Source organism: Pristiophorus japonicus, chromosome 8, assembly GCF_044704955.1.
Source record: "Pristiophorus japonicus isolate sPriJap1 chromosome 8, sPriJap1.hap1, whole genome shotgun sequence".
Taxonomy (NCBI): Eukaryota; Metazoa; Chordata; class Chondrichthyes; family Pristiophoridae; genus Pristiophorus; species Pristiophorus japonicus.
In genome coordinates this window covers 232,924,000-232,949,191 of record NC_091984.1, presented here as the reverse complement: position 1 = coordinate 232,949,191, position 25,192 = coordinate 232,924,000, and the positions used below count along the sequence as shown (strand labels likewise).

Genomic DNA, 25,192 nt, shown 5'->3' with positions numbered 1-25,192 from the left:
TTATCTTTTGTTTGCTGTAGAAGTGCTTTTACTGCAAATGATCCAACTTGCTGTAATTGAAAAATGTTAACTGGCTGAGTCGAGCTCCTGACGCGGCTTTCTTTACGGTACAGTAGTGACGGTCCTGGATCTGGTTACCATGCCAACTGTCTGCCAGGCTGCAATGGTTTCTGCTAATAAAGTCCTGCATGCCAGTGGGTAGTTCTTTGTCCTCTTGACTTCAGGAAGATTTTAAAATCCACAGCAGCCAGCATTCCTCTTCTGATTATTAGAATCTATATTTAAAAAAAAAAAGCACTTGCGAATCATTTGACTGTGTACAGTATTCTTAGTGTCATGAACTCGTGCTCCTGCTGTTTTACAGAGAAGCTTCAGATGGAATAATTTTGTGTACATCCTGCCGATCGTTCCCTCCCTTTCCCCAATTGATATTTGGAGCTGTAGTACAAAATGCTTTTAACTACAGAGCCAGTAAGCCAGATATCCAATATTGAAATGCAGTGACATGATGAAAAGATCAGTGGTGGGTTTAGGTTTTGAATCCGGGGTCTGTAAACTTGAATGTAAAAAGTAAATTCTTCCAGGATCCTTAAATTCAGTGGGGAAAGGTTTACTTGACTGAAATTGAAAAATCCTGACCGAACTACATTTTCATACTTATATAAAAAAAAATTGAGTGGAGCAACACCCCTTATTTTCAAAACCGATGTCTCCCCTGCCAAATTTTCATGGTTTCAAATTAGCTCTTTGTCCATCCTGGTTTCCCCTGCAAGTTAAAGATCAGTTTTGTTTTGCGATTTGATCACCTTTTCAGCTGCTGTTTGAGGCACCCTTTCACCACTTGTGTATTTCAGCAGGTACTGTCCTGGCTTGAGTGGTGGAGACCTGAAACTGCTAAGACTGGGGTGGGTGGAAATAAAAGGGTTTCTTGCCTTGTCACACTTGGGGGAAGGGAGAGGTTGGGCTCAGTGTGAGCTCACGATCCTCAAAGTATTGGATTGTAACTCTTTTGTGGCTACCCTTTTGAATAGCCTGTCAAATAATGTTTTGCCCTTGATTTGCTAAACAGCAAACCCATGCAGTTATTGCAGTTAATGCTGTGCCAAGTGGTTAAAGGTGACCAATAAAGACAGGTGCTTTGCATGACTTATCCTGAGCCTCCCGGCTGGCTGAGTTGAGAGAATGGTTGGTCATTTCACTGTTTTATTTAAAGTTTAACAAAAAGAAATAAGGCATAGCATGTCTGACTCACTGTGGAGCAATATGTTGTGGATTTTATCTCTGCAATTCTTAGATGTTTCTAATTTAAGCCAGGATAGTATGTTTTGCAGTCAATTTATGAGAGTGGACATTTACATTGTTTATCTTGTGTATTTGACCTGATTTTTATTATTAGCATTTTTTTTTAAACTCACCTTAAATGGTGTCTTTTTTGGTTTCCAAGACGGAGTTCAAATTTTCCCCTCAATGATGTTTCGTTGTCTATTCGAATCATCAAACAGATTCCACCCCATTCTAGATGTTTGTGTCAAAAGAAACTGATATTTATTTTTTTCCTTCATGGCAAGAATTTTCTAAAATCATAACTATAACTTGCGCTGGACAAGTTTTCTCAGACTAAGCAGCTATAGATGAATTTGTTTTGTTCATGGTGTACATCCATTGATTTGCCAAGAACAGGCATAAAAACTGTTGGATCAGCATAATTCAGATTAAGTTGATCCATGTTGACTTTAGCTGCCATCTCCATGGTTCTAAACATAGAAACATAGAAAATAGGTGCAGGAGTAGGCCAGTCGAGCCTTCACCTCCATTCAATAAGATCATGGCTGATCATTCACCTCAGTACCCCTTTCCTGCTCTCTCTCTCCATACCCCTTGGTCCGTTTAGCCGTAAGGGCCATATCTAACTCCCTCTTGAATATATCCAATGAACTGGCATCAACAACTCTCTGCGGTCGGGAATTCCACAGGTTAACAACTGAGTGAAGAAATTTCTCCTCATCTCGGTCCTAAATGGCTTACCCCTTATCCTAAGACTGTGTCCCCTGGTTCTGGGCTTCCCCATCGTCGGGAACATTCTTCCTGCATCTAACCTGTCCAGTTCCGTCAATCTTGTAAGTTTCTATGAGATCCCCCCTCATCCTTCAACTCCAGTGTATAAAGGCCCAGTTGATCCAGTCTCTCTCCTCATATCCAGTCCCGCCATCCCGGAATCAGTCTGCTGAACCTTCGCTGCACTCCCTCAATAGCAAGAACATCCTTCCTCAGATTAGGCGACCAAAACTGCGTGCACTATTCCAGGTGAGGCCTCACCAAGGCGCTGCACAACTGCAGTAAGACCTCCCTGCTCCTATACTCAAATCTCCTCGCTATGAAGGCCAACATACTATTTGCCTCCTTCACCGCCTGCTGTACCTGCATGCCAACTTTCAGTGACTGAAGAACCATGACGCCCAGGTCTCGTTGCACCTCCCCTTTTCCTAATCTGCGGCCATTCAGATATTCTGCCTTCGTGTTTTTGCCACCAAAGTGGATAACCTCACATTTATCCACACTATACTGCTTCTGCCATGCATTTGCCCACTCACCTAACCTGTCCAAGTCACCCTGCAGCCTTTTAGCGTCCTCCTCCTCCAGCTCACACTGCCACCCAGTTTAGTGTCATCTGAAAACTTGGAGATATTACTTAATTCCTTCATCCACATCATTAATGTATATTGTAAAGAGCTGCAGTCCGAGCACTGAGCCCTGCGGCACTCCACTAGTCACTGCCTGCCATTCTGAAAAGGACCCGTTTATCCCGACTCTCTGCTTCCTGTCTGCCAACCAGTTCTCTATCCACGTCAGTATATTACCCCCAATACCATGTCCTTTTGATTTTACACACCAATCTCTTGTGTGGGACCTTGTCAAAAAGCCTTTTGAAAGTCCAAATACACCACATCCACTGGTTCTCCCTTGTCCACTCTGCTAGTTACATCCTCAAAAAATTCCATAAGATTCGTCGAGCATGATTTCCCCTTCATAAATCAATGCTGACTTGGACTGATCCTGTCAGTGTTTTCCAAATGCGCTGCTATTTCATCCTTAATAATTGATTCCAACATTTTCCCCACTACTGATGTCAGGTTAACCAGTCTATAATTACCCATTTTCTCTCTCCCTCCTTTTTTAAACAGTGGCGTTACATTAGCTACCCTCCAGTCCATAGGAACTGATCCAGAGTCGATAGACACTTGGAAAATGATCACCAATGCATCCACTATTTCTATGGCCACTTCCTTCGTCTGCATCCCAGAGTACTTATCAGGCCTCAGGGATTTATTGTCCTTCAATCCAATGATTCGCCCATTAAGTGTCAAGCCTTGTTCTTCACCAGATAAGTTTCTGGTGCTTGAAGCTGTGTAGGTCATAATATTTTGACGACTTGAACATTGCTTTTCATTCTGTTGCAACAGATTAAATCTCGAGATGAATTCCCCCTCTCCTCCTTGCATTCCCCTCACTCATGGGTAGTCTGGAAACTCGAGTGAAGTTTCTGATGTTGGCTGTCATTTCATTGCAGCCTAAATATGATACCCCAGCGCCACTCCCAAGACTTGAGCACAGAATCCATTCGGGCAGTTCAGTGCAGTATTAAGGAGTGCTGCATTAATGGAGCTGCCGCCTTTTGGATGAGGCACCATTTGCCTGTTGACTTGGACATAAAAGATCCCATGGTACTCTACTGGAATATACCCTCCCTAAGCATGTGCCTCTCTACCAATGTGCCCCCCTAATTTTTGGAGTGTTGGTAACCCTTTTTAAAGTCTGTGCGGTGCATGCACAAAGAGCCGGTCTCAGGCTGCTGGGGACAGGCAGACAGCTATGTGGCCATGCAGCTTTGAGGGAAAGTTGCTCTCTGCCCCCCTCCACCTTTTAAGATGCTCCTTAAAACCGACCTCCTCTTCCAAGTTTTTGGTCACCTGTTCTAATATCTTATGTGGCTTGGTGTTTGATAGCACTCCTGTGAAGTGCTTGGGGACGTTTGACTTTGTTAAAGGTGCAAAATAAATGCAAATTATTGCATGAACAGCAGGGAGTTTTCCCCGTGTCCTGGCCAACATTTATTCCTCGGCCAACAATACCAAAATGAATTAACTGGTCATCTCATTGCTGTTTATGGGACCTTGCAGATATAATTTGCATTAAATTTACTAACCAATTGTTTAGTTAATAGTTTTATTTCCCCCCCCGCCAGATTTTTTTTATCTTTCTCATATATTTCTCATTGTACGCAGTCACCTTAAAATGACCGATGAAAATAGTCAAAAGAAATGATTTAAGCAATTTGATTAATTTTTGTGGTACATGCTCGTTTGCGAAAGAAAAACAAGGGCTTTGATTTTTCTGCAGCTTATTGGTATATTTTTTCTTGTTTGGTTAAAACCATGTGATTAACCGATCAAACTTGCCGTGGGGCCTCAAACACCAATTTTAGGTGTGAAGCTTGTGTTGGTTGCAGAACATTTTTTTTATACTTGTGATGTGGGCAAGAAGCTTTTTAATGTTGGTCTCATGAAAACTCTTCTGTCTCGGTGCATATTTTTGAAAACTACACGGCCCTCGTATAAAATATTTTGGCACCCGCGGTAGACCCTGTGGTTTTTTCAGACGTACCGAGTCAAGCATTTCTCATTGTTACTGCTTATTTGTGGAACTGATGGGTGAGATATTCAGCATTGACAGCCCTTATGATTTGCCAAACGAATGCTTTCAATCTGTGGGCTTGGGTCATCGTGTTTTCATAATGGGAATTTTCGTATGTCAAAAAAATTTTCACATATAAAAATGATCTTTGCTTTAGAATATCTGTGCTCGCAGCACATAATCATGGTTTTGTTCTTGCCATTGTAAACCCTTCGACGCTAACCTGTTCGTCGGTGTGTGAAATAGTTGACCTCCATTTTTGAGCAAAACTTGATTAGCTTTTTAAATTGTTACTGCTGTCCAGTTTCCAGCTGCTAAACCCAATGTAAAACGGCTGGGGCTTGTGAAGGCTGGTGGCCTGAGAGATCTGCTTATAAATGGGTGTGTGCTGAGTTAATGTGTCTCAGTTGGAACAGTGGTTGAGTTACTACTGTTAGTCTTCTTGTCCGAACGATGGGGAGAGAAAAATCAAACTGGGTTTCATTTTTTGATTCCCATCCAGTGATCCCCTTCTGAAAAGTGTTTGTGTGTGGACATTAAGGACAGGACTGTGTTGCCCCTCATGGCAGTATAGCTTGACAAAATTCACTGTCTAAGCTGATGCCAGAAAATTGGCCAATTCATGAGAGAGAGGAGGGAGTGCTTGGCACACAAGGAAGGATAATACCTGGAGCGAAGGTTAACGGCAAAATAAAACACTTTCTACTACTTTACAAGCAATCATTGACAGAATAGATGATTCCTCCTGTTTATGAAATTGCTGTACAAGAGCCACAGGTATCTTTTTCCCTTTTTTGTGGAGGTGCCAACTTCTCATGACATCATGGCTCACATTGCAACTCTGCAGAGGAGCGATGGCACAAAGCCATATCCCACCGTTTCATAGTTGTTTGTTGGAGCTCTGGTGTGGTGTGCTGCAGTGAAGTATGAAAAAAAACAATGAATACATTCTTTATCCCCACTCTTGTCTCGGTACCTCTGATCTTCTGAAGACACTAATTTGTGCTGGAAGTTCTGCAGGCACTGCTACCCTCCAGTAACTCGTTTAAGTTACCTATTCTACGACTAAGCTGAGCCCAATCTTGCCCTTGGAAAGTTTAAAATACATGCATGCCATCAGGAGTCATTGGACAGCATTTGGGAGCAAGGAACCCTGATCATTTTATTTCTTTGCTCTTCCCTGAGGTCAGCTGTAGGGGGCCCTTGTGTCACACTGGACAAGATCATCTGACTTGGCACAGAACAGGAATTGAACCTGGGACCTATCGAATCTGTGTGGCTCAGTTTGACATTGGGTATTGAAATAACAAGTGAGTCATTTGGGGGAAGCACCAAATCTTTAATTTTAAACAAATCTTGGTGATATTCCAGCTTGTACACATCTGGATCAATAGTTGGAATGCTCAGGTATTCCCCGATGACTTTCCAAGCACATGGTATTCTTCTTTCAGGTCAGCAATGTGGCAAAGCTGCTTCATACATCAGAATGCTCTAGTCAGGGTCCAGTGAAAATATTGCTCTAAGCGGCAGGGTTTTTTTTTGTTTAAAATCTCAATTCTTTAAACAAGACAAAGTGATCGTCTGAAAATATTTGCTGGCCTGAGTTACTGCTTTCCACTGTTTTTGAAGCTGAAACGTGCATTGTGGCTCAATCGTTGACCTGAAGCTATTTAGAATTGTTTTTGAACAGGTTACACAACCCAAATGCTCTTCAATATGTGAGAAGGGTTAGCAAATAAAAAACAAGTAATGTACAGGGAAGCTTTCAGTGTTCTCCATGTTAATGCTGTTTCAAGAAAGAGAGATCCCCAAGGGTATGTTGTGAGGCTGACTGCTGATGAAGCCAGGGTGCATAAACAGCACATAGCTCAAAGTTTGCTACTTTTGTATGCCTTCTGTATTTAGCCCTTCACATCTAAGACAAGTCAGTCTACTTTTCCAGCTTTATTACCAACATTATAAACTGTTGCCTTCAATGTAGGTGCAATTGGCTTTGAGGGTGCTGCCATATTCATGAAATTACATTACAAATTACAATATAAAAATAGGCTGTTTTACCAAACCAATCCTTGATGGTCTTTATCCTTCACACAAGCAGTAGTCCTAATCCCATGTGCCTGTTTTATATCCATATCTCTTTATTCCCATTTTCTTTAACCACCCATCTGACCTATTCTTAAAGGTTGACATGCTCACTGCTTCAAGCAGCAACTCTCAGTGCATCCCACAGCCTCTAAACCCTCTTGTGTAAAGGTTTTTCTTGCTCTCTTTTGCTGTCACGTAATTCTGTTGGAGCCAAATCCTGAAGCATTGCAGTAGTTTGTTGTACTTTTAAGTCCAACTCATCCTCTGCTCACTCAAGCGATATGTCGATTCTTGATGATAAAGATCACCAAAAACAATCTAATCTGAGTAAGAGCTGCCTACATTTACCCAACACCCAGAGAACAGTTGATGAGCAATGGAGGACTAAGAGGGCATCACCTTCCTGCTAAATTGGCTCACAAACGTAAGTGGTACAAAGAAACCAAGGTAGGGCACAAGGACAAGAAATAAAAGGCAGTATTAAATCATTTCAGTCAGTAGGGAAGTGCACGACATTGTGTGGTACAGAATCATGTGGACAAGTGTTCAATCAATGGTTTATTTCAGTTCACCACCATGGTTGTACCAAGTGTTGAGTTGTCCTTAGCGTAGAGGGATGAGGGAGCTATTGGCCAGTATTTCTGATTATCCAGTCACCTATTGGAAGGGTGCATCTCTTGCATATCAGTTGAGGAAAGGATAATGTTTGATATGATCCCAGTCACCATGGTTCTTATGTAGCTCTGTACTAACCCTGCAGGCTATTGCATAAAGAATTGCCACCAACTCTGGACACCACAGCATAAGTTATTACTTTCAGGAGAAGAAAATTGGAGGAGCTAAGATTAAGTTTGCAAAATATTCTGCCGATTTTTATAGAAAGAAACATAGAAAATTGGTGCAGGAGTGAGCCATTTGGCCCTTCGAGCCTACACCACCATTCAATAAGATCATGTCTGGTCCTTCACCTCAGTACCCCTTTCCTGCTTTCTCTCCATACCCCTTGATCCATTTAGCCGTAAGGGCCCCATCTAACTCCCTCTTGAATATATCCAATGAACTGGAATCAACAACTCTCTGCGGTAGGGAATTTCACAGGTTAACAACTCTGAGTGAAGAAGTTTCTCCTCATCTCAGTTCCTAAATAGCTGTGTCCCCAGGTTCTGGACTTTCCCAACGTCGGAAATAATCTTTCTGCATCTATCCTGTCCAGTCCCATCAGAATTTTATATGTTTCTATGAGATCCCCTAAACTCAAGAGAATACAGGCCCAGTTGATCCAGTCTTTCCTCATGTCAGTCCAGCCACCCCGGGAATCAGTCTGGTGAACCTTCGCTGAACGTCCTTCCTCAGATTAGGAGACCAAAACTGAACACTATTCCAGGTGAGGCCTCACCAAGGCCCTGGACAACTTCAGTCAGACCTCCTTGCTTCGATACTCAAATCCCCTAGCTATGAAGGCCAACATACCAATGCGGCCTCACTGCCTGCTGTACTTGCATGCCAACTTTTAATCACTGATGTACCATGACACCCAGGTCTCGTTGCACCTCCCCTTTTCCTAATTTGCTGCCATTCAGATAATCTGCCTTTGTGTTTTTGCCTCCAAAGTGGATAACCTCACATTTATCCACATTATACTGCATCTGCCATGCAGTTGCCCACTCACCTAACCTGCCCAAGTCACCCTGCAGCCTTTTAGCGTCCTCCTCACAGCTCACACTGCCACCCAGTTTAGTGTCATCTGCAAACTTGGAGATATTACACTCAATTCCTTCATCTAAATCATTAATGTATATTGTAAAGAACTGGGGTCCTGGCACTGAGCCCTGCAGCACCCCACTAGTCACTGTCTGCCATTCTGAAAAGTCCCGTTTATCCAGACTCTCTGCTTCCTGTCTGCCAATCAGTTCTCTATCCACGTCAGTACATTACCCCCAATACCATGTGCTTTAATTTTGCACACCAATCTCTTGTGTGGGACCTTGTCAAAAGCCTTTTGAAAGTCCAAGTACACCACATCCACTGGTCCTCCCTTGTCCACTCTACTAGTTTACTCGTTGCATCCTCAAAATTCCAGAAGATTTGTCAAGCATGATTTCCCTTTCATGCTGACTTGGACCGATCCTGTCACTGCTTTCCAAATGCGCTGCTATTTCATCTTCAGTAATTGATTCCAACATTTTCCCCACTACTGATGTCAGGCTAACCGGTCTATAATTACCTGTTTTCTCTCCCTTTTTTTTCAAAAAGTGGTGTTACATTAACTACCCTCCACTCCAAAGGGACTGATCCAGAGTCGATAGCCTGTTGGAAAATAATCACCAATGCATCCATTATTTCTAGGGCCACTTCCTTAAGTACTCTGGGATGCAGACTTTCAGGCCCCAGGGATTTATCGGCCATCAATTTCCCGAACACAATTTCCTGCCTAATAAGGATATCCTTCAGTTCCTCCTCCTCACCTCGACCCTCGGTCCCCTAGTACTTCCATAAGGCTATTTGTGTCTTCCTTCGTGAAGACAGAACCAAAGTATTTGTTCAACTGGTCTGCCATTTCTTTGTTCTCCATTTATAAATTCACCTGAATCTGACTGCACTAATATTTTTCTCTTCACATATCTATAGAAGCTTTTGTGGTCCGTTTTTATGTTCCCGGCAAACTTCACCTCATACTATTTTCCCCCCCTCATAATTAAACCCGTTGTCCTCCTCTGCTGAATTCTAAAATTTTTCCCAGTCCTCAAGTTTGCTGCTTTTTCTGGCCAACTCTTCCTTGGATTTAACACTATCCTTAATTTCCCTTGTTAGCCACGGTTGAGCCACCTTCCCTGTTGTATTTTTACTCCAAAAAGGAATGTACAATTGTTGAAGCTCATCCATGTGATCCTTAAATGTTTGCCATTGCCTATCCACCCTTCAAGTATCATTTGCAAGACTATTCTCGCCAGTTCACATCTCATACCATCGACGTTACCTTTTCCTTAAGTTCAGGACCCTAGTCTCTGAATTAACTGTGTCACTCTCCATCTTAATAAGGAATTCTACCATATTATGGTCACTCTTCCCCAACGGGCCTCGCACAACAAGATTGCTAATTAGTCCTTTCTCATTGCACATCATCCAGTCTCGGTGGGCCAACCCTCCTAGTTGGTTCATCGACATATTGGTCTAGAAAAGCATCCCTAATACATTCCAGGAAATCCTCCTCCACTGTATTGCTACCAGTTTGGTTAGCCCAGTCGATATATCGATTAAAGTCGCCCATGATAACTGCTGCATCTTTATTGCACGCATCCCTAATTTCTTGTTTGATGCTGTCCCCAACCTCATTACTACTGTTTGGTGGTCTGTATACAACTCCCACGAGAGTTTTCTGCCCCTTGGTATGCCGCAGCTCCACCCATACAGATTTCACATCATCCAAGCTAATGTCCTTCCTTACTATTGCGTTAATTTCCTCTTTAACCAGCAACGCTACCCCACCTCCTTTTCCTTCCTGTCTATCCTTCCTGAATGCTGAATACCCCTGGATGTTGAGTTCCCAGCCGTGGTCACCCTGGAGCCATGTCTCTGATGCCAATTATGTCATATTTGTTGATTGCTGCCTGCGCAGTTAATTTGTTCACCTTAATAGAATACTCCTCGCATTGAGGCACAGAGCCTTCAGGCTTGTCTTTTTAACACACTTTTCTCTTTTCGAGTTTTGCTGTAATATGGACCTTTTTGATTTTTGCCTTGGGTTTCTCTACCCTCCACTATTTGTCCCATAAATTCTAAGTTACAACACAGGTGAAAGAATTTGCTATTTTTTTTTTAGCGTCGCACTGAATTTTGCTGTGAAAGTATTCCCAGATGGCAAAGTTAATCAGTTTGCTTCACTGTTGCTCAGTCACTGCTGCAAGCCAAAGCACTATCATAGGATTATGATATGATGAACAAAGACCATAAAAATTGTTCAATCTGGTTGTTTCCCTCAAGTGTAATCTCAGAATTTTTTGCAAGGTATCTTATGGATATTTACTATCATTTCCTTTGCTGATGTTGGTGTTCAAGTACAGATAAATTTACAATAAACTGACTCATGACTTGCTGCTACTAGGTTTGGAAAACATGTTTTATGGGTATAGAAACCTTGAAAATATAGATGTTGGCTTTGCATGTTGTGCATTTGGCATATTTCCAATGCAGCAGACGAGAATGTTGGAAGATTCTGGCAGCTACTGTTAATGCACAGCAGCCAACAGCAGGACCAGATGCTTAAATTTACTAGTAATAAGCTGAGCAGCAAGAGGAGGATGATTAGTGCTGCTGAATCTGAGCACTACAATTTCAACCTTGTTCAAAACTAATATTCAATCTAGTTGTTTGTTAGAGCAAAGTGGAGTTGAGTTTCTGGTGTTTCAAAGTCTGAAGATTTTTTTTGTTTTGCGCTGTTGGTGCCCTAAAGAGGTTCTAGTTTAGTTATTTAAAAAAATTAATTAATGGAATGTGGGCATCGCTGGCAAGACTAGCATTTCCTGCCAATCCCTAATTGCTTGAGAAGGTGGTGGTGAGTCGTCTTCTGAGTTGCTGCAGTCCGTGAGGTGAAGTTACTCACAGTTGTTAGGCAGGGAGTGCCAGAATTTTGACCCAGCAACGGTGATATATTTTCAAGTCAAGATGTTGTGTGACTTGGAGGGGAACTTAGAAGTGATGGTGTTCCCATGCGCTGCTGCCCATGTCCTTCCAGGTGGAGGATTTTGGAGGTGCTTTGTCCTGGATGGTGTCGAGCTTCTTGAAGGTTGGAGCTGCACTCATCCAGGCAAGTCGATGTCGAGGGGCAGTGGTTAGACTCTCTTGTTGGAAATAGCCATTGACAAGTACTTGTGTGGCGTGAATGTAACTTGCCATTTATCAGCCCTATCCTGGATGTCGTCCAGGTTTTGCTGCATGCAGGCATGGAGAATTCAAACATATATCTTTGGATAGATCAGAGATTCTTGCCTTTCAGTGTGTGTGTATTGATGTGAATGCTCATTATATTCAATTTTTGGAAATTGAATTTTATTTTAGTACTTCTCTTGATATCCAATCGCTAATTTAAAATGGAGTTGTTTCTGAATCATAGTTTTAAGTCTTGTCAATATGTAGTTAGTCTTGCTGTAATCTTCCAATCAATAAAAAGTTCACTTTCTTTTTCAGGCAACTGCTTGCATTACTACCTTTCATCAGAGCAATCTTCCAAGACGCGCACAAATCCTTGGGTAAGTAAAATTGCATTATAATCCTTCCATCTCCTGCCACCCCATGTCTTTGTAAATGAAAATCTGAGTAGCTGAACACCATTCACCAATTATGAGGCTCCACCACATGCTGTTACTGATAATCTGGACAATAAATCATCAAAGTGTGTTCAGATTCCTGTCTTGATGTAAATAGGGTAAGCAGACTCTGTGCACTTCAGTGTGAATTTGAAAAATCAGTCTGTGGGACAATGTGTAATATCTGAAGCAGTATGGTTCAAATGCAGTGAGAAAAAAAAATGGTTGTGTCATGTGTCTTTGTACTCACTCCTTGAGCAGCATAATGGAACCTTCTCTGCTTGATACTTATTTCCTACCCCGTGTCTTTTTTAAATGGGAATTTTAACTGCGTGGGCTCCATTCTGCAGTTCCTGATACTCAACCACGTGCCAATACTGAGATTTTTCACGTCTTCATAAATCTGGATCATAGGTCATCAATGTGTATGGACAGTCCCCCAGATTTTTTATCTTGCAGCACAACTTTTTTGTATTTCATCTTTTCTTGGTGAATGAAACATGTTTTAGTTTGAATACATTTCTGTGCCTGGGGTGTTGTACCATATGTGTAATCATGAATTTTCAGGTTTCCATGGTTGTAGTCGGAGAAATGCAGCCACTCGTGTCACAAGCTCTGGAATTGTATCCACACTTCCCCCTCCTCCTATAGGACACTCCATACTACCCACCTCTAAGACGAGGCTTTTGGTAGCCCCCACATAATAATCGGAATTCTCCACATTTAAGTTTTCTGCAGTTCTCGTCAGGTAGAACAGTTTCACTTTTGAACAGAATTCTTTTTCAAAAGGGGGCGTGTCCGGCCACTGACTCCTGATTTGAAAGTTTCCACAGTGAAAATGTACTCCAAACTAACTTAGAATGGAGCAAGTGAAGATTTTTGTTGGCTTGAAAAAACCTTGTCGACACATTAAAAAATCAGGCGCAGGTTACAAATTAGGCGTCGGGAACGAGGTGGGGGAGTGGGGGGGGGGGGGGCGGAGGAGAAGGGAAATCATTACATTCTACAATAAATCCTTAGTTATACTTTTACAAATATTATACAACTAAATCCAACCTGAATAAACATTTATAAGCAAAGAAAAGATTAAATAAACCATGTTCCTACCTGTGTGAAAGTGCTTCAGGCAGGCCTTTCAGGCAGCGGTTTCCCGACGGCAGGGGGGCGGGGGGGAGGCAGTGAGAAGGCTGCAGGAAGCCTCATTGCTTCAGGCAGCTGTTCCTGACTGCAGCGGGGGAGGCAGGGAGAAGGCTGCAGGAAGCCTCATTGCTTGAGGCAGCCGTTCCTGACGGCAGCGGGGGGGGAGGCAGGGAGAAGCCTCATTGCTTCAGGCAGCGGTTTGCCGTCGGGCCCGACGGACGGCAGGGGGAGAAAGCTGCAAGAAGCCTCAGTGCTGATCATGGAAGGGCAATGTGGTTTTATTAAAAAATTTTAAAAATTGAACAGCTACAAAGAATTTGAATAGTCTCAAACAAGTGCATGTGTCCCGTTTATCACAGTCTATCTTTAATTACAGAATGCACTCGCTCACCCTCACACACAGAAATATCAAGAAAATTAAAATACAAGCCTTTGCAAGGGTTCAATAAACAAATTTTCAGTTTTTCTGCAGCACAGGTCATAACTCGCTGTGAAAGACAATGGGCCCAAGTTCCGGGCCGCGCCGAAAACGGCGCAGCCCAGACCTGGACGCCCGTTTTTTGCGCCACAAAGTGCGCCTAAAAATTTTTTTTACCTATTCTCCGGCTCCCTGCTGGTCCTCTGGAGCTGGGCGTGGCGCCCCACGAGCTGTGGGGGGCGGAGCCAGGTCCCTGCACTGAAAACAGTGCCGGGACCTCTGCACATGCGTGCTACAGTGGGTGCACATGTGCAGTAGCTCCAGGCACCCAAAACTGTGGGAGGGGCCCGAAGCACGTAGCCCCGAGCCCTGGCCGAATGGCCTCACTGGGGCTGTGTGGATAAGGCTCCTCCCACCTGACCTGACCCCCGCGCTTTTTTCTCTCTTTTCTCCCCCCCCCCCCCCCCCCGGAACTCCACAACACCCCCCCCCCCCCCCCCCCGAGACATGACGCCACCTACCTGTAAATCCAGCCCGAAGTCTTGGGCCCGGCCGTTCAGCCTTCTTCTCCTCCCCTCCCCCCTCCCCCCTCCTCCCTCCCTCCTCTCTCCCTTGTATTTTGTCGACTGCACCCTTCAATTTTGGTGGTGTCTACAAATTTTAAGAAAAGTACTTCTGATTTCGGAGTCCAAATTGCTAATGTAAATTGTGAACAATTCAAAAACCCTTCAAAATTTTGTGCACCTGTTAAATTTTCCTTTAACCACCTCTGCTTGAAGAACAATAATCCCAGTTTCTCTAATCTGTCCACATTACTGAAATCCCTTATCTCGGGTGCTGTTCTGGTCAATTTCCTCTGCACCCCCTGAGGCCTGAACATCCTAAAGTGTGGTGCACAGAATTGGCCACAATACTTCAGCTGAGACCCAATCAGTATTTTATAAAGGTTTGACAGAATTTCTTTGCTTTTATGCTGCACTCTTCTCGAAACCCAGGAATCCTGTATGCCTTTAAAAGTCTTCTCAACTTGTCCTGCCATCTTCAAAGACTTCTGCACATAGATATGGAATTTCAAAAATTTGGCCTCTGCAGCCTATTGAAATGAGTTGGCTGATGGGATGGTGAAAACAGTAGCCGAACATCAGTGGAGCAGGACGCGCTTCACATTTACTCGTGCAGAAAAGATGAAAGGTTTGAAAAAAATTGAAGGTTGCAGGTCTTAGTAACAGTCTTCAATTTACAAATGCAAGTGGGAAGATTATTTCTGTTGATTCTTATCCTTCATGTCTTATCACACAAGGATTAGCAATTTTGACTATTGCATGTTTATCAAGGAATCTGCAGTTCATTGCTGTGTAGCAAATTATTCATTTTGTGAGCGTTGCAGAGGGGGAAAAATTATCGCACACAAATGAAAACTGCGCTATTGTAAATATTGTATGGTTTTTGTAGAAGAGCTCTGTGATGCATTTGGCTGGTTAACAGGATAGTCGCATTGCCACTAATGGGTTTTGACTTGGGCAAGGTGAAAATATTGTGTAGATTCCACTGATAAGTGCAGGACCAAATGCGCGGAGGTTAATTAACTGGTTGGTTTTGTCCTCCCAAAACATTAGGGCAAGTTGATGGCACTGTCTTATCCTGGTTATTTATTTTTGTCGGTTGAGCTTCAGACCCGACTGGAGTGTTGCTGAATCTGAAACTGCAATCATTTGGTTCCAGTTCAAAAATCTTGCTTCTCGCTAGGGAGATTCCTTGTTGGCTCCCTCACCATAGTCTCATCTTGTTGAATTTGTCTTCCGGTTATTTAAACTTTTCATGTTGACAGTCCTCTGCACAGTGTATTGGTTTTGATGGACATGTTAAAAAGTCACCCTTTGCCTGCCTTTTTGGGTTCTAAGATTTTTGTGAAACTGCATGCTCCAGTGCACAAAGTACAGAAATGTGGAAAGCCCAAGGGAAATGTAAGCTTGACTCTTGAAATCTAGTTCGTCAAGAGCTGGAACTTTAAAAAAACAACCATGATTGATATGACTGAATTAAAAACAGCATTGTAAAACTAGAAATGTGGTTATGCTTACGCAAAATTCCTGACGTTTTTCTTTTCTATAACCCTTTATATATCCAAATAACGTTACACGGGTAGCTGGCAATACACTGCCAGTATTCAGCACTCAGGATTTTTTCTTTCTGCTCAGTTATTAAACAGATTTCTATTACAATTATCTAAAATTGTATTCAATTTTTAAAAATTTGATCTGTTCTTTGTGAAGAATGATGGGGTTTTAAGCTTCATTTGATTTTAAAGCACTTCAGTTTGGAAAAGCTAAATTGAACACTAACAAAAAAAATCTTGAATTTGGAGTGCAGCGTTAAGCAGCTGCTCAAACTTCAGATCAAATTATTCTGGTATATTAAAATATTGCATATTTGAAGTTAAGTCTTCGATTGACTTAGTTGCTTTTTCATTTTACCTACATGAAATTTTCATAATTGAAATTGCATTAATTAGGTGGGTTGGGATTGCTAATACAGCTTGCACATGAACTCATTGCATTTTTACATTGTGAAATGTGCTCTCATGTCACTAGTGGTCTTAAAAAAAATCAGTAGTCTTGTAAGTGCAACGCTTCCTATAACACTCGCTACTTTGTCACTTTTCATTAACACTTTCCAATCACTGTTTAGTCTCATTAATTATAATTATCCCAAGTGGGGTTTTTTTCTTGACTGTAGCTACTTCTGGTCCTTCTGATGCTGATTTGTCGATCTGACAAGTACTTTGAACAGCTGCACCAGAACAAGTAAAGCTTCAAATTGAAGAAAAACAGGTGTATATTAATTAACCAAAAATAATTTCCACATTCATTACACTCATTCCTCTGCTTTCTGCTTTTGTGATAACATGAAACTTGCAAGTGTAGTAAACAGTGAGGAAGATAGTAATAGACTTTCAAGAAGGTGGGTGGAATGGCCGGACACATGGCAGAGGAAATTCAATGCAGAGAATTATGAGGTGCTTTTGGTAGGAAGAATGGAAGACCATCCATACTAAATGGTACAGTTTTAAAGGGGATGCAAGAACAGAGAGACATGGGGAAGCTTGATCAGATATATTTGAAGTTGGCGAGACAGGTCTTATATAAAACATTAGTTTGCCCCCAGTTTCCAATTCTGGGCACCGCACTTCAAGGAAAGTCATGAAGGTTTTGGTGAGGGTACAGAAGAGATTTACTAGAATGGTTCCAGGAATGAGGGATTACAGTTACGTGGATAGACTCGAGAAGCTGGGGTTGCGCTCCTTGGAGCAGAGAAGGCCAAGAGCAGATTTGAAGGTGTTAAAAATCATGAAGGATTTACATAGAGTACATGAAGACAATGAGGATAAACTTGTTGTATGCAATGAGTGGTTAGGATTTGGGATGCACTGCCTGATAGGGTGGTCGAAATAGATTTAATAGTAGCCTTCAAATCAGGATTGGATAAATACTTGAAGGAGAAAATTGCATGGATGTGGGGTAGTGGGACTAACCAGATTGCTTTTCGTCAGAGGCAGCGCAGACTCGATGGGCCGAATGGCCTCTGTGCTGCATTGTTCTATGATTCTATGATAAGCAGCTTTGATGATCTTGCTGTCAGAGCCCTGTGCAGACTGGATGTTTGAAGTCATGCAGATTGTGAAGTAATCTGCTGACGAGTGAATATGGTATAGTTTTTCTTCCTGGGTGTCAATTCAAATAGTTGGGTATTTTCTAACTGAAAATTAGCTTGGCACTTGGCTGAAATAAATGTTCGAGTGACATCCAGGGAATAAAATAAGCTGTTGTTTCAGCTGTCTGAGCTTGATGTTTACTGAACATTATTCTGTCATCTTGCTGACTTGTAATGCAGCTAATTTGCAGGGGAAATATTTCTGTCGTTTCCTCTTGTGTCTGGTTTCTTTCCTTCTCGGCCTCCCCTTCACGCAAAGCATATTATCTTTCCGTTCCATATTTGGGTTGTGTCTTGACTTTCCACAAGGTGGTGGTATTGCTCCCATCATTGAAAGGTTGCCCAGTCATACATGTCTGCTATCTGTGGTGGTTTTAACTGGACTTGTTTACCAGGACACTCTAATTAAATACTTGGCAGAGGGTAGAATTGATTGCTGTTGTAAAATATCTTCATTTTTCCCCCTTTCCTTCCGAACACTTTGAATGTGACTGTGTTCTTTTATCTTCTGCTTCTGTGTATGTGATCCTCAGTATTTGAAGCATGATGGGTGGATTTTATTTTGCAGTTTTAGTGCTCTGATCCATGACTGGTAATTGCCTATGATGATGGGATGCCACTGGTGCTTTTTTTTGTAAAACATCTTCCTTGTCGGTCTTCGGGGACGAAAATACACCATTGATATCTCGCCTACTGTTGGTGAGAATCCAAATCCAAAACTTTATTATACTGTAATTTAATTTGGAATTTTATTTGAGCGGTATCATTTTTGTCAGACAAATCTTAGGATGTTCTCTTCTCTGGACATATATTTGAAGCTATCTTAAGGCGAAAAGGCTGGGTTGCGAGACTTAATTGGACAGCCCTTTTGAAGAGCGGGCCCGATGGCCGAATGGCCCCCTTGTGTGCTGTAAGACTCTGATTATCTATCATTTGCCAGTGGTGGGTAACCTGCTCTCAAATCTGCACAGCTTTGGAGCCCTGAGAATTACCAGACCGCCCACTGTTCATGTTAAAGATACGATCTGCTATTGTTCATTGGTAGAAGACACTAAAAACATTCCAATAGTGGATAATCAAGGGGCTGTAGGTAGGGAGGAACTTATCACTAAAGAAGTAGTATGAGTTAAAATAATGGGACTAAAAGCGGACAAGTACCCTGGACCTGATGCCTCACATCCTAGGGTCTTAAAATAAGTGGCTGCAGAGATAATGGATGCATTGGTTGGAAACCACCAAAATTCCGTGGATTCTGGGGCAGTCCCAGCAGATTGGAAAACCGCAAATGTAACACCCCTATTTTTTTTTTTAAAAAGGAGGCAGACAAAAAGCAGGTAACTATAGACCAGTTAGCCTAACATCAGTTGAGAAAATGCTGGAGTCCATTATTAAGGAAGCAGTGGTGGAATATTTGGAAAAGCATGATTTCATCAAGCGGAGTCAACATGCTTTTATGAAAGGGAAATCATTTTTGGCAAATTTGCTGGAGTTCTTTGAGGATGTAACAAGCAGGGTGGATAAGGGGGAACCAGTGGATGTGATGTGTTTGGATTTCCAGAAGGCATTCGATAAGGTCCCACAAAAGGTTACTGCACAAGATAAAAAGCTCACTGGGTTGGAGGTGATATATTCGTTAGCCAATCCTCGATCCATGCCAACAGAAAAGAGTCTGGTCATTTTCCAGTTGGCAAACAGTGACTAGTGGGGTGCTGCAGGGATCGGTGCTGGGTCCTCAACTATCTACAGTCTGTATTAATGACTTGGATGAAGGGACTGAGTGTATGTAGCCAAGTTTGCTGATACTAAGATTGGTGGGAAAGCAAATTGAGTAGGACACACACAATCTGCAGAGATATATAGACAGGCTAAGTGAATGGGCAAATGTAGTACAATGTTGGAAAGTGTGAGGTCATGCACTTTGGCAGAAATAATAGAAAAGCAAATTATAATTTAAATGGAGAAAAAGTGCTGCAGTACAGAGACACCTGGGGGTCCTTGTGCATGAAACACAGTTAGTATGCATACAGCAAGTAATCAGGAAGGCAAATGGAATGTTGGCCTTTATTATGGCGGGGTGGAGTAGAAAAGCAGAGAAGTCCTGCTGCAACTGCACAGGTTATTGGTGAGGCCACACCTGGAGTACTGCGTATATAGTTTTGTATTTAAGGAAGGATATACTTGCATTGGAGGCTTTTCAGTTCACTTGGCTGATTCCAGAGTTGACTTAGGAGGGTAGGAGCCGATACTCATTGGAGCTCAGAAAAATGATGTGATCTTATTGAAACTTATAATGAGGGGGCTCGACAAAGTGGATGCAGAGAGAATATTTCCACTCACAGGGGAAACTAAAACTAGGGGACATAGTCTTCGAATAAGGGGCCACCCATTTAAAACTGAGATGAGGAGGAATTTCTTTGAGGGTTGTAAATCTATGGAATTCTCTGCTGTTGAGACTGGGTCATTGAATATATTTACGGCGGAGATAGACAGATTTTTGAGCGATAAGGGGGTAAAGGGTTATGGGGAGCGGGCAGGGAAGTGGAGCTGAGTCCATGATCAGATCATCCATGAACTTATTGAATGGCAGAGCAGGTTTGAGGGGCTGAATGGCCTACTCCTATTTCTTATGTTATGTTCTTACCTCAATATTTTGTATAGATCCAAGAAGTCTATGTAGATAGAAACATAAAATCATAGAAAATAGGTGCAGGAGTAGGCCCTTCGAGTCTGCACCACCTGCTTTCTCTCCAAACCCCTTGATCCCTTTAGCCATGAGGGCCACATCTAACTCCCTTTTGAATATATCTAACGAATTGGCCCCAACAACTTTCTGTGGTAGAGAATTCCACATGCCCACAACACTGAGTGAAGAAGTTTCTCCTCATCTCGGTCCGAAATGGCTTACCACTAATCATGAGTCTGTGACCCCTGGTTCTGGACTTCGCCAACGTTCGGAACATTCTTCCTGCATCTAACTTGTCAAATCCCATCAGAATTTTATGTTTCTATGAGATCCCCTCTCATTCTTCTAAACTTCAGTGAATACAGGCCCAGTCGATCCAGTCTCTCCTCGTATGTTAGTCCTGCCATCCTGGGAATCAGTCTGGTGAATCTTTGCTGCACTCCCTGCAAGAATGTCCTTCAAGAAAGTTGTGGTGAATGTCGGCACCTTTAGTAATGATTCCACGAGGCAGGGTGTGGTGCTTAAACTCTGCAGATCTGCAGTCTTTTATTCCAGCTCCTGAGTGAGAACAACAAGCTGTGAGTTCCCTTTTTATACTGGGTTTCCTGCTGTGTGCAGGCAACTCTTGGGTCTCCAGCAGCAGCACCCTCTAATGTACTGGTAGGTATGTACAGTACAAGGGTACATTCAATGTTGCACACACTGTTACAGGCATGCATACACAACAATACTCCCCCCTGAGCATTTTTCATATCCTAGTTGTCATGACCAGGGGAGGTGATCAGTGATGGGCTATGGGAGGTTGTGGTGAGGGTTGTGTGGTTGCCAGGTGTGACCCCTGTGCTTGAGGCTGGCCTCGTGCGTTTCCCCTCCCTCACACACAAATCAAGTGGGTGTCACTGTTGTGGAATCCCTCGGGGAGGTAGCCACGGCAACAGTGGGTGGTGTGTAGACACTGATGTGGGTAGTTGTGGGGTGGTGGGCAGGGCCACAAGACTGGGTGGTCTGCACACAATTCCCACTAGCGTTTTCTGCCCTTTGGCGTTCCGCAACTCTACCCATACAGATTCCACCTCATCCACACTAATGTCCTCCCTTAATATTGCGTTAATCTCCTATTTAACCAGCACCATTACCCCACCTCCTTTTCCTTTCTGTCTATCTTTGCTGAGTATTGAATACCCTTGGATGTTGAGTTCCCAGCCTTGGTCGCCCTGGAGCCATGTCTCTGGAATCCCAGCTACATCCTATCCATTTACTGATTTCTGCACAGTTAGTTAATTCCACTTTATTAAGAATGCTCCTCGCATTGAGACAGAGCCTTCAGGTTGTTTTTTTAAACACTTTGCCCTTTTAGAATTATGCTGCAATGTGGCCCTTTTTGATCTTTGTATTTGATTTTTCTGCCCTCCACTTTTACTTTTTTCCTTTCTACCTTTTGCTTCTGACCTCATTTTACTTGCCTCTATCTCCCTGCATCGGTTCCCATCCCCCTGTCCTATTAGTTTAACTCCTTCCCAACAGCACTAGCAAACACTCCCCTGAGGACATCGGTTCCAGTCCTGCCCAGGTGCAGACTGTCCAGTTTGTATTGGTCCCACCTCCCCAGAACCGGTTCCAATGTCTCATGAATTTGAATCCCTCCCTCTTGCACCATTCCTCAAGCCACATATTCATCTGAGCTATCTTGTTATTTCTACTCTTGACTTGCACTCCTGAGATTACTACATTTTGAGGTCCTACTTTTTAATTTAACTCTTAATAATTTAATTTACTTAAATTAATTTACTTAATTTGGCAACAATGACAAAGGTTTCCTACTGATAAGAAAAAGATAAAGAAAAAAGAAAAATACTTACTCTCTTGGCTGTGACGTCACACTGTGATTACTTTTTACTTGTTTACTTCCTGCCTCTGCTGCAGCTAGCTGTTCCCTCTCTGCCGCTGCTTGCTCTCAGCTGCCGCCTTTTGTAGTCCCGCTCTGCTGCCGACCACCTCTCGCGATGCTGCTCCCCCTCTGGGCAGCATTTGAGCTTCACTGCATCTCTGAGTGCAACACTGTGTCATCATCTACAACTCTTCCCTTGTTTGCAGAAAGTCAAAAATGAAGTTGTCCATTTGCTGAACCATGTTGCAGAAACAATATTTGGCTGTCGAAAATCTGTTGTCCGTTGTGAGCTTGTGCACATTTTCTGTTTGTTAAATGAAACTCAGTTAATTTCATCACATCTCTGACCTTGTTGCAGTTGTGTCTGGCTGAACTTTGTTATACCATCTTGGATGCAAAAAAAAATGTTAGCAGATAGCCTTCCTTGCTGGAATGATCTAAAATTTAACGTCTTTCATCTAAAATGTGTCCATTGCAGCATGTCTTTTGAGTGCATTTTTCTTTGACGAGCCAAGTCTATAATTGACACACATTAATGATCTGAAATGGACTTTCTTTACCCAATCAAGCATTTGATTGCTTAAATGTTTAAAAAAAAAATCAAAAACAAGTTTGATGCAGTCTAAGTACTAATGAGGAAATGGGTAGACCACCATTACCCAACAGGCAAGTAGCAGAAACTGAAAATAATTCTGTCCACATTAGTGGCATAGAAAATAGGTGCAGGAGTCAGCCATTCGGCCCTTCGAGCCTGCACCACCATTCAATATGATCATGGCTGATCATTCACCTCAGTACCCCATTCCTGCTTTCTTTGATCCCTTTAGCCGGAAGGAACAGATCTAACTCCCTCTTGAATATATCCAATGAACTGGCATCAATAACTCTCTGCGATAGGGAATTCCACAGGTTAATAACTCTGAGTGAAGAAGTTTCTCCTCATCTCAGTACTAAATGGCTTACCCCTTATCCTTAGACTGTGACCCCTGATTGTGAGCTTCCCCAACATCGGGAACATTCTTCCCACAGTGAACTTGTCAGAATTTTATGTTTCTCATGAGATCCCCTCTCTTTCTTCTAAACTCCAGTGAATACAGGCCTAGTCGATCCAGTCTCTCCTTGTATGTGAGTCTTGCCATCCTGGTAATCAGTCTGGTGAACATTTGCTCCACTCCCTCAATAGCAAGAATGTCCTTCCTCAGATTAGGAGACCAAAACTGAACACACTATTCCAGGCGAGGCCTCACCAAGGCCCTGTACAACTGTCGTAAGACCTCTCTGCTCCGATACTCAAAGCCCCTATCGATGAAGGCCAACATGCCATTTGCTGCCTTCACTGCCTGCTGCAACTGCATACCAACTTTCAATGACTGATGTACCATGACACCCAGGTCACGTTGCACCTCCCCTTTCCCTAATCTGCCTTCATGTTTTTGCCACCAAAGTGGATAACCTCACATTTTTCCACATTATAATGTATCCACCATACATTTATAGCATGAGCCCATAACAGTTAAGTATGCAGTACATATTTAACACCAACCCACATTTGTATGGCACCTTCAACCGAGAAAAACATCCCAAGGTGCTTCAGAGGCAGAAGGAAAAAATGGACAGATGTTCCAGCAATGTTTTTAGGTCGGGAGTTGCAGGCCTTTGACCAAATAACGATGAAGGAACGGTGATGCATGTCCAAGTTAGGATGGTGTGTGACTTGACGGGGAACTTTGGAGGTGATGGTCTTCCTCAGCTCCTGTTGCTCTTGTTCTTCTAGGTGGTAGAGGTTACGGGTTTGAGATGTGCTGCTGAAGAAGCCTTGGCGAGTTGCTGCAGTGCAGTCTGAAGATAGAATACCCGACAGCCACGGTACACCAATACTGGAGGGGGTGGATGCTCTTTTGATGATTTCAGTTCAGGGACTTGAGCCAAACCAGTATTGCATTCTTTGTTAATATATTCTAGCTTTATTTTGAAATAGGATGTGGATTTTACAAAACTTCCTTTGTGTATTATGACAGTATGTTGAGAGGTGCTCAAACTACAGGTTTGGCTTATCTTGTGATCAACAATGAAGAAACTGCAGTTTGTGCCCTTCAACGATTCTAGTCTGGATGGTGTGGTTTCAATTGATGATGAGGATAAATCGTTTCAGTAATTCTTATGTAGGTTTTAGCTGTTTGATGTTTCATCACTGTTTCTGTTTATATTGGTGCATGTCTCAACCGAATGAAAATCTTTCAGCAGTGACACCAGTTGCATTTACACAATTTCCCCACATTGTAGCCTTTCTGGTAGACATGTATGTAGGCAGTAATTTGCATTTTTGTGTTTTGCTAAAAGTTCATTGGTTGTCTAAGAAGATTTGTTTTGGGCACCCACGGACATGCAGTTTTTCACTTATTTATTTATTTATTAAATATTTCCTTTCATTCTCCCTGCTCTCTTTCCCCCTCTCCCTCTCTGTCTCCCCCCCCCCCCCCCCCCCCACATCTAAAGCTGTTGATGATATAAAGAGTATCTCAACTTGAATTTTTGATGCTCACTTGTAAGCCAAAGTTGACGACAAAGCACCAGGGATGTGGGATGATTAGTCTGTCGGTGGTTCAGGGGAGGTTGGTGACATTGTTGGCACAGACACTTCAGAGCACCATTCTAATTGGAGGTCGGGGGCTGTGTTGGCATAATTTTTTTTCATTATGAGTGTGATATACCTACTGCAGAGTTTCTTCTCTTCCCCAGTGGTCTGCCTCTTTCCTTGGATGGAACTTTGTCTTGGCTCTTTGCACATTCGATGTTTTTAAAATAATAAAAATCTTAGCATTGCCTCACTAAGATATTTCATTTAAAAATGTCTTGTTTTTTTGTTTCAAGCAGGTGCTATGTCATCCAACCCATAATCTTCCTCTTTAATTGGAGTATCAGATTTTTTTCATGCCCTTCCCCATTACTTTCTGATTCTGCCAAAATGCTTGTTGATGTAGCAGTTTTCAGTTCTGAAGAAAGGATCTGCTGAAAAGAGGAACTTGTCTATTCTATCTCTAGATGCTGACTGTACTATATTTTGAGCATTTTCTGTTTGTATTTCAAATTTGCAACATTTGCAGTTATTTTTCCTCATTAATCTGTTTCAGCAAGTTCCGTAGAGAATGGTATGGCATAATACTTGACCTTGGTGAAGAAAAATGCTACAGATTGTGTCTTGCTCCTGTTATCAGTTGACCAAAGACTGGCAGATGTCGGCAGAATGTGTTGTTTCTGTGATGCTGCTTTCC

The 25,192-nt window shown here is 42.5% G+C and overlaps 1 protein-coding gene across 1 annotated transcript in view; it reads left to right on the top strand.

Annotated features, from left to right (window-relative positions):
- The window catches only part of arvcfb (ARVCF delta catenin family member b), a 370,176-nt gene that overhangs the window by 59,969 nt on the left and 285,015 nt on the right, over positions 1–25,192 (top strand). Inside the window, exon 2 of the mRNA XM_070888063.1 lies at positions 11,962–12,023. The gene's annotated coding sequence lies outside the window, so the exon portion shown is untranslated. The remainder of the gene's footprint in view (positions 1–11,961; positions 12,024–25,192) is intronic.